This window comes from Eumetopias jubatus, unplaced genomic scaffold, assembly GCF_037043125.1.
Source record: "Eumetopias jubatus isolate StellerSeaLion01/CBP00866 unplaced genomic scaffold, mEumJub1_p1.0 scaffold_47, whole genome shotgun sequence".
Taxonomy (NCBI): domain Eukaryota; kingdom Metazoa; phylum Chordata; class Mammalia; order Carnivora; family Otariidae; genus Eumetopias; species Eumetopias jubatus.
Genome location: NW_028274853.1, coordinates 1,460,478 through 1,470,292, shown reverse-complemented (window position 1 = coordinate 1,470,292; position 9,815 = coordinate 1,460,478). Strand labels below are relative to the sequence as shown.

Below are 9,815 nucleotides of genomic sequence, written 5' to 3'. Positions count from 1 at the left end.
ACATTCCTAAGTAATCCATGAGAAAGAGGGGAAGTCTCAAAGTAAAACAAAATGCCAAAATTTGTGGGACACCGATAAATCAGTGCTGAGAGGGAAATTTACAGGACAAAATCCTTATGTTAAAAAAAGAGGAAAACTCTCCAATCAATAATCTAAACTCCCACCATAAGAAACAAGAATGAGAAGATAAAAAATAAAACCTAAAAAAGCAAACAAAAAGAAAGAAAAGTAAAGCACAGAAATTAATAAAAGTGAAAACAGACAACTACAGAAAAAATAAGAAAAATAAAGGATGGCTCTTTGAAAAAACTCAAACCTCTAGTAAGACTAACCAACAAAAGAGTGAAGGCACAAACCACCAATATCTGAATGAAACAACATCAAAAAGATAGTAAGAGAATATATGACGAACAACACTACACACATAAATATGGCAACTTTCCTGAAAAGGGCCGATTCCTCAAAGGGCACAATCACAACTCACCCCAAACAAAATAGCTCATTTGAATAGCCTAGTTAACTATTAAAGAAACTGAGTTTGTAAAGTGAAACACCCAAAAAAGAAATCTCTTAGGTCCAGACGGTTTCACTGGGAATTCTACCAAACATTTAAAGAAGAGAGCAACTCTATTCGAAGTCTTCCAGAAAGCAGGAGAGAAGGGAACACTTTCCAAGTCATCTCATGAGGCCAGGCATCAGGGGTAAAATCTGACAGTCACTGCCGTTCCATTCATGGAAAAGAGACATCTACAGTCAAGTGCAATCTGTGCTCTGAGGAGGAACAGGGGCCTGTAGGAGCCAGCAGGGGCATCTAACTCTATCCTGCCTGGGGTTGAGATAATGGAAGGCTTCAAAAGAAAAGTACTTTTCGATGCTGACAGAGTCAGAAATATAGCCACTGAAACATGGAGATTTTAAATGCCAGAAGAAACAGCTAGAAGAATCCAAAATAAGTGCCTTGGGGGTGAGAGGCTGGGGTAAGGAGGAAGCAATAAGCGGAGTACAGAGCCACAGTATATTCTCATTAGCCTTTTACCATATGTTATTATGATAAAATACAACCAACCTTCACAAAATAAAGCACAACTTCCAGTTTAAGATCCATCTCTCCCTGCTCCTCTTCCCTAAGCCCAACTATAAGCTTGGAAATAAAGCAAGAGCCAAACAAAGGAGAGCTCTGGAAGGGGGCGAGAAGGCAGCAGTGAAGAGGAAGAGGGTTAGGGGGGCTTGGGACCAAGGACTGAGAAACGACACAGCGGCAGGACGTCCTACAGGCCCTCACCCAACAGCAGGAAGGAGACAGGCCTGGCATTCCCTAACTCCCAACCCAGCAAGGAAAGGCAGCCCAGAAAGATCATTCCTCCCCTGGAGGGAGCAAGAGTACACCACCACCAGCAAGAGAGATCAAAAAGTGCCGTGGGAAACGGCATCCTTCCCCATGGACCTAAGACTCCCCTGTCCCATCGAGGGACAGTGGGGCATCTGGGCGGCAGCAGTTAGAGGAACCCTGCCACAAAAACAGGTTAGAAGCCTCAGAAAGCCCCTGTGTCCCCGTGGGCCGAGACGCCCCTCTCTCACCAGGAGGGAAACCAGGCAGCATCACCAAGCAGAGCCCCACGTCAGAAGCAGCCAGTCCAGGAAACCGCTTCTATTCAGGGCCTGAACTCCCCTCCTCTGCCACCAGAGACCAGAGCAGCAGGAAGCACCAGCAAGAGGGATTCCAAGGGCCACAACGGTGCTGAGACTCCTCCCCTAACCAGACACACCAGAACAGCCAGCAGGCTCGTGCAGAGCGGGTACAATCACAACCACTGCCCATCCAACAAGGCCTTTTCATCACATGGACTGACCATTCCTTCTCTTACCAAGAGACACTGGGCCTGGGGAGATCGCCTCTTCCTTTCAGCACGATAAGCAGGGACAAGAAGGAGTCCCAGTACACCACATAAACCAAGCACACCAAAAACTGTAACACAAAATTAAACTGTCACTGGGATCACAACCCACAAATGTAGGCCAGGACCTACAAGGTAAACCTAAACAGGGCGATCACCTGCTAAAGTAAAAGATATAAACAGAAGCCACATTCTCCAGACATAAGAGACAGAATGTCCAGGATAAAATAAAAAATCATCCAACACATCAAGAACCAGAAGATTCACAGTGTGAGTTAGAAAGGATGATCAACAGACACCAAAACTCAAATTAACTCAGATACTGCAATTATGTGACAATCATTTTAAGCAGCAAACATAAACATGCTTCAACAAGCAATAACAATTCTCTTGAAACAAACAGAAATTATAAAACTGACAAACACACTAGTTAAAATGAAACACTGCTGCATGGAATCAACAGAAGAGTGAAGATGACAAAGGACAGAATTAGGGAATTTGCGAACAAAAATCAATACAATTCACACAATCTTAACACAGAAAAAAGAAACTGGGGGGGGACCTAAGGGAATTATGTAACACTAACAAAAGATCCAACATTTGTATCACCCCACTACCAGCAGGAGAGAGAAGACAGTGGAAACCAGAGTCCTTGAAGAAACTCCCTAACTTTGGTGAAACAAAACCCAACAGATTAAAATCTCTTACTAAATACCAACCAAGATAAACCAAAAGAAATCTACACCAAGATACATCACAGTTAAACTTGTAAAAATGAAAAACAAATAAAACCTTGAAAGCAGTCAGAGAGAAATGACACGTTACCCGCAGGGAAACGCCAACTCGCGCAGCAGTGAACTTCTCATCAGGAATCATGAAGGCAAGGTGGGCAGTAGCCAGTTTTCAAGGCTAACGAAAGAACTGTCAACCAGGAATTCTATACCCAATACATCCATCCTTCAGGAATGAAGGGGAAATAAAAACATTCTAAGGTGGAAGAAAATTCAAAAATTGGCTATAGGAAGCACTTCAAATAGAAAGGAATGGGGAAAAAAGAATCCTGGAATACAAGGAAGGAGTAACAGAAAGAGCAGAAACATGGGTACGTACATTAGACTATCCTTATAATCATGAGTTTTATAAATATTTGATGATTTAAACAAAAAGTGTAACACCATCTGATACTCAAGATAGGATATTTGAAGTGTAGGGGGAGAAGATGGGTAAAGGGACCAAAATGCAAGGAAGGTTTACACACTCTACTCCACAGACTAAAATACGAATCCCAACGCCCCATGGTGAGAAGTCACATACGTATACTGCAATACCCAACAGAGCACACACTACAAAAACTACAAGAAGACCTACACTCAAAAACCCCGCAGAGATCTCCAAAAAAAGTTCAAATAACCTAAAGGAAGTCAAAAAGAGAAACAGAAGAGGAATGAGAATCAGAAGAAACAAAATAAACAAATAATAAAATAGCACCTACACTCTAATGAAGCAATAATTAACTTAAACGTAAAGGGTCTAAATACACCAATCCAGAGAATGACAGAGTGCATAACGGAAAACCAGGATCCAACAAAGAGACTCCAAATTCAACTTAGGCTGAAAGCAAACACCATGCAAACATTAATCCACAAATAAAGCAGGAGGAGATTTCAGAGCAAAGAAAATTGCCAGAGACAAAGAAGAACATTACGCAATAAAAGAAACACTCTACCAGAAGACATAAGAATCCTAAATATGTACACACCAAATGACAGAGCCTCAAAATACCTGCAGCAAAAACTGAGATGCAAGCCACGACGGAAACCTATTGTGAAAGAAAGAGCATATTTCCAAATAATGATCTCCCAAAATCAAGCACTCAGAGAATTTCTCACACAATCACTGTTACAGGTACTGTCAAGGAGGAAAAGAGAAATGGTACTTCTGGCCAAACGCTAAACACAGGCACCTCAGTAGGTTCTCCTGTAACCCTTCACCATCCTGTAGGAAAACAACAGTATTCCCCCCCATTTTACATCCCAGGAAATGGGCGTTCAGGTTAATGAGATCAAACAGCTAGTCAGTAAATGAGCCACGATTCAATTCAGCTCTACAACATTACAACACATACTTTCTGACTCCATGTTACAGCTTCTCAAAAAGCCCAGAACAAAAGTTACTCTAAAACTCGAATCCTGAAGCAACTGGATATTGAAATTTTTTTTTCCTCTTCTGTACTAAAAGTTAGCAGCTTCTGCGGCACCTGTCCAACTCTCAATTTCAGCTCAGGTCGTGATCTCAGGTGGTGGGATCGAGGCCCGCCTAGGGCTCCACGCTCAGTGGGGAGTCCGCTTGAGGTTCTCTCTCTCTCTCCGACCCTCCCCCCGCACGCACACGCACTCTCTCTCTCAAATAACTTTTTTAAAAAGTTAATTGCTTCTACAGTTCCTTAGGAATAAAATTTCGATTAACTGCAGAAGACAGTATTTCCTCTTTTTATAAGTTCCTTTTTTATAAAATGTAGTATTCCTCTCTTCGGGCGAGAAATAAGTTAAGTGCGAGCTGAAACCAACTAGGGGAGGAGGCTTCCATTTTCAACGAAAGGTCTCTATGTTTTAAATGGACGACTGAAGTGGGGTCCCATTAAACAATCTAACCTTGTAAAGCTCCGTTTCTCATTGCTAAAAGCAAAACTTCTGGCCAACGAACATGATTAAGTGCACCTGGGTTTGGCACATGACCTGAACCCTTTGCATCTGTGACAGGCCGTGCTTCTCCACTCAGGTGTGTGCTTCGTGTCTGCACGTTCACGGTCCCTACGGGAACCACGCCGAGGCTCGGACAGCAGCAGTGTCTGCGGGATGAGGGCCCCGCCCGCCCGGCTCCCGTGAGAGCGCCGCAGCCGCACGCCGGCCCCCACCTCCGAGGGCGTCGATGGCCAAGGCAGCCCAGGACTGGGGCGGAGCTGGGGGTGACCCCGCCCGGCCCCGACGCTGGGTCCCAGGGCCTCTCCCAAGGGTGGTCGCCCCCCCAGAGTGCAGGCGCGCGGGAGTCGGAGCACTGTGCGCGGCCTGCGAGCTGGGACAGACCCGCCGCCGGGGGCCGGGGGGCGGGGGGCCCGGACGGGGCGCGGGGGGAGGGCCGCCGCGGGGGGGAGGGAGGTCGGCGCCGTCGTTACCTGCTGGGCCGTTCGGCCATTTTAGCCTTGACAAATTAGTTTTAGAATAAGCTTATTGTGTCTAAAAAAGTAAAAACAAAAAACAAAACTTCGGGGCACCTGCATCGCTGTCTTCCTGGGTGTCTTTTTACCATCACTCTAAGAAGTTCCCTTTATGTCTTTTCCACTAGATCTTGTTCTCATTTTCAGTTGGGTAGAGTAGCTTCTTGGGAAAAGGTGTATAGAAATAAGCTTGTTGAGAGCTCTTGTATTGGTCATCTGTTGCTTTGTAATAAATTACTCCAAAACTTAGTGACTTAAAACAACAATAAAGTTTATTATTTTGCAGTCTCTGTAGTGAGGAATTTGGGAGCAACTTAGCTGGTTGGTTCTGGCTCAGGGAGTCCCATAAAGTTGCAGTGAGGTCAGCCAGCCGAAGCGGTTATCTGAAGGCTTGACTGGGGGCTGGAGGATCTGCTTCCAAGGTGACTCACTCACAAGGCTGGCAAGTTTTTGCTGGTTGTTGGTTGGAAGCCTTAGTTCTATGGGCCTCTCCAGATGCTGCCTGAGGGTCCCCAGGACCCAGTGACTGCATCTCTCAGAGTGAGTGATCCAAGAGAGCAGGATGGAAGCGACGATGTTTTTTATGACCTAGATTTCTGCCACATTCTGTCCATTAGAAGTGAGTCACTAACTCCTATCCACATTCAAAGGAGTAAGTGTCAGTGGGGAGATTGGAGGGGTATGGGATTTTGAAGCCAAATATATAATTATAGTAAGTACTTTAAAAAAGCTGAATTACCTATTGAACAAAGAAGCCTCTACAGCACCTAAGCAAGGGAGTTTGGATGCCCATTTCTTTTCCAGGTGTCCTCTAGCTCCTGTGTTAATGACTGTCTTTCCTACTCAGGAAAGGTTTTTGAGGATCTTACGGGGCTGAGGGTAAGAGAGAGAAGGACAAAGAAATGACACTGTGAATAGATTCAAGGTCACTTCTATCTGTACCCTTTATACTTTTAATATCTTCAGAGGTGTCTTCAAAGCTTTAAATATTTCAGGATCATTGTGTTTTGTTTTAATTATAAAGAATGATTAGTGGACTTATTTTAGAATTTTTGCTTGACCTAGGGCAATTTTATCAATAGAAATGAAAGAGACTGCAGCAGTTAAATCTTCATAATCTTAAAAACAAAAGCTTTATCACTTCCACTCTGCATTAGGAGTCATCTTTGGTTGGAGAATCTGATCTGTTTATAGCTGTCACACTATCTTGACCATGGCTGGGGTCTGCTCTCCCTTTTCCTCTGGTATATAATGTTTCCCAGTGCTTGTAGCACAATGTAGATAAGACTGGAAGATTTCATAAGGCTTTACCAAAGGTGGGGGAACAAGTAAAAAGAAATAAACATAGAGGGTAGCAAGCAAGGAGACGATTTTTCATATGAGATCGAGTTTTAGTCTTCAGCTTTACTTTCTCAAGCTCCTGGCTTGCCTCAAATTGACAAAAGCCATCTTCTCTCTACCACTCAGGAGAACCTTCAAGCATGTGTAGACTCTAAATTTCACACCTGGAAGAGAGGATTTCATGATTTACACTGGGAGTGCTGCCAAATGGGTGTGGCCTGTGCCTTCCCCTAGAAATCCTATCTAACTGTATTCCAGTAGTCTCTATGAGGCGACAGGCACATCTAACTATGCATTAGTAGCCTCTCCTCACTAGAGTAAGGGTGTGGTGGGCGGGTTGGGAATCTGTCATAAGCTTTTTATAGAACAAATCTAGGTATTATACTTATGTATATTTTATCCCTTTGAAAATAAGGGATATAATGTTTTCTAATTAAAAGAACAAGGGGCTAGAACTAGTAGACCTGGGTTCTAGTCTGATTTGCTAGTAGTAAATAGTCTCTTTTAGCAAGTCCCTCAGTCTTTCTATAGTTTTGTTGAGAGATCTGGATATAGTCTGTAGTTTTATGATTTTGACTCTCATTAGATTTAAAAGGATTACAGAATTCCTACTTGAATCCCTCTCTGCGATATAGTAGTCTATTTTGTATGATATTGAGGTATTAGGAATAAAGGCTCAATTATTGTTGCGATGAGAAAACATGAACCATTTTATAATGATCTACTTTATAGTACAGGTTCTCTGTTATAGTGACAGGTAGGACCTGCTTATATATAAAAGGGGCCATTGGCGCTTACTGTGAATTGTATGTAAACATTTACCCTCATATCACATATAAATTTAGATGTCATTAAACAATTTAATTGCATGTATTTAAATCTGTACTTAGATTCTGTATTTTCTAGTTTTATTTCTTTCATGTTTTTGGCATTTTATCTTAAAAAATTTTAAGTTAGCAGACAAAAGCATCATGTGTTAAAGTACTTTAAGAGCAAGTGATTTAGTACTCATAGTTAAGACCGATTTTTTATTTCCACTTATGCATAATCTTTTTTTTTTTTTCCGCAGAGTGAAAAGCTTTTGTTGTATGATACAGTCCAGAGTGAGCTGGAGGAGAAGAGAAGAAGACTTGAGGAGGACAGGCACAGCCTTGATATTAGCTCAGGGAATGGGGGTGGCGTGCTGGGGACGGTTACTTTAGGTGACACTGAACCTGGGCTTTGCTGTAGTGTCTCATCATATCCGAGTCTCCTGACACAGATGTTATGTAAGTGAAGTGTCCTAATGAGAAAGGGGGAGACTTCTAAAGAATTTGACGGGCTTGTGATTGTTGCTTTGATTTGCATTCACATTTCAGAAAGACATAGCAAAGGGAATGCGTGAAAAGGGACAAAAGAGAAGTAGGACAGCAGCTACAGGAGTAAGAATGGTATACTATAAGAACAGCAAGAATATCTTTATAATATAAGAATAGTACTGGAAGACAACTACAGTATATGTTCTTCTCTTTAAGTCTTGAAAGATCAGGTGGAAGAAGGAATAAAAACCTTTTCTTTTTGGTATCACACAAACCGGAAATTACAGGGAGGTAGATTTTTGTCTCAGAAAAAGGAAAAACTCATTAATAATTACATCAGTCCAAGGTTGAAATTGCCTTTTCAGGGGTATTATGGAAAGGCTTTCTACACTAGGTTGAAGATATACTGGGTTACTCTCCAGGTCTTGCGTGTACATTGCTTTTCCCCTCAGAGATTTTATTTCTCCGGTGTAGAATAGGCACAGTGGGGTCAGACACGCTGAACTTGTTTTTTGTTTTTGTTTTGTTTTTTTTTTAAGATTTTACTTATTTATTTGACAGAGAGAGACAGCGAGAGAGGGAACACAGGCAGGGTGAGTGGGAGAGGGAGAAGCAGGCTTCCCGCGGAGCAGGGAGCCCGATGTGGGACTCGATCCCAGGACCCTGGGATCATGACCCGAGCCGAAGGCAGACGCTTAACGACTGAGCCACCCAGGCGCCCGAGACACGCTGAACTTGTCACACCACTGCCCCAGGCCCTACTGCTTGGGTGACTGTGAACAGTCACTTTAGCTTTTCTAAATCAGTCTCCTCATCTGTAAAATGGAAATAATAGGAACACTACCTCAGGGATAGCTTTGAGGATGACATAATGCACGCAGTGTGTATTTAACAAAGTACCTGACATACGTTCATCAGTTAGTAGTCAGTAAATGCCAAGTTGATTTTTACTTTAATAAAGGCACAGGAAATTTTATGAATATAGAGCTGCTCATGAAATTATATAGTCATATGTGTATATACATAGCTTCCAATGAAATTTTGCTACCATGAAATTACAAAGCCTTTTCCCTTACTTTGATCTCCAGAAATCAGCTAATACTTAATTTTTATTTACTTGCCAGAGCTGTGGAATGATGAGCTTCAGTCAAGAAAAAAGAGGAAGGATCCTTTCAGTCCTGACAAAAAGAAGCCAGCTGTTGTTTCAGATATCCTTTTCTAAATTTTTTTTTTGCCTTGGTATACATTTTTGCATTGTGCCTGTCTTTGTAATTTTTATTAGTATACATTGACTTTATTTATATGATCCTGTAATAGGCAAAAGATGATTTACAAAACTGAGGCAGAAGAATATAGTTTAGATCAAAAGGGGTAGGGAAGGAGTAGAAATTTAGTCATGATCTCAACTTTGAAAATATGGCTTTGTAGCTCACAAAGGCTTTGATGTGAATATAGCATGATTAATTCACATGTATATTTTTTAACACTTTTCAATGTTCCTGAGGTTTTTATTTTACATTTTTTGTTTGCTTTTTTGAGAGAGAGAGAGAGAGAGAGAGAAGCAGCAGAGGGAGAGGGAGAGGGAGAGAGAGAATCATAAGCAGGCTCCATGCCCAGCGCGGAGCCCTGTGCGGAGCTCAATCTCACGACCCTGTCATCATGACCTGAGCCAAAATCAAGAGAGTCAAATACTTAATGGACTGAGCCACCCATGAGCCTCCAAAACTGGAGTGTCTTTAACTTAGTATGTGCTTTCAGTCTTGGTGTTCCCTGTGGTGTTCCCTGTGGGACCCTCCTCCTTTACCCCTGTCTTTTCCCATCCCCACCTCAAAACAGTGATTACGTTGGTGGTATATCTTATAATCAGTGATATCTTAGAATTAAGAGAATATGGTTATAGCATCTGAAGTACTGAAATGTATTTATCCTCGTACTGAGTTTTTTGGAGAATAATTTGAAGTCAGAATTCAGCATGCCAAAGGATTATGTCCACAAATCAGTGTTCCAATTCTCTGAAAAACAGAAGTTTGGAAATAAAATTCAAAGTGTGAAATTCTTACAGCTAAA

At 42.2% G+C, this 9,815-nt stretch overlaps 1 long non-coding RNA gene across 2 annotated transcripts in view; it reads right to left on the bottom strand.

Moving 5' to 3' along the window:
- Window positions 1–6,172: 6,172 nt before the first annotated feature.
- Window positions 6,173–9,815, bottom strand: part of LOC148161875 (uncharacterized) — a 146,159-nt gene continuing 142,516 nt past the window's right edge. Inside the window, exon 7 of one of the 2 annotated variants that reach the window (XR_015767319.1) lies at window positions 6,173–6,614. This is a non-coding gene — a long non-coding RNA (uncharacterized LOC148161875). Of the gene's footprint in view, window positions 6,615–9,365; window positions 9,761–9,815 lie in introns of those variants that run through there. The other variant, XR_015767320.1, reaches the window with a different exon arrangement.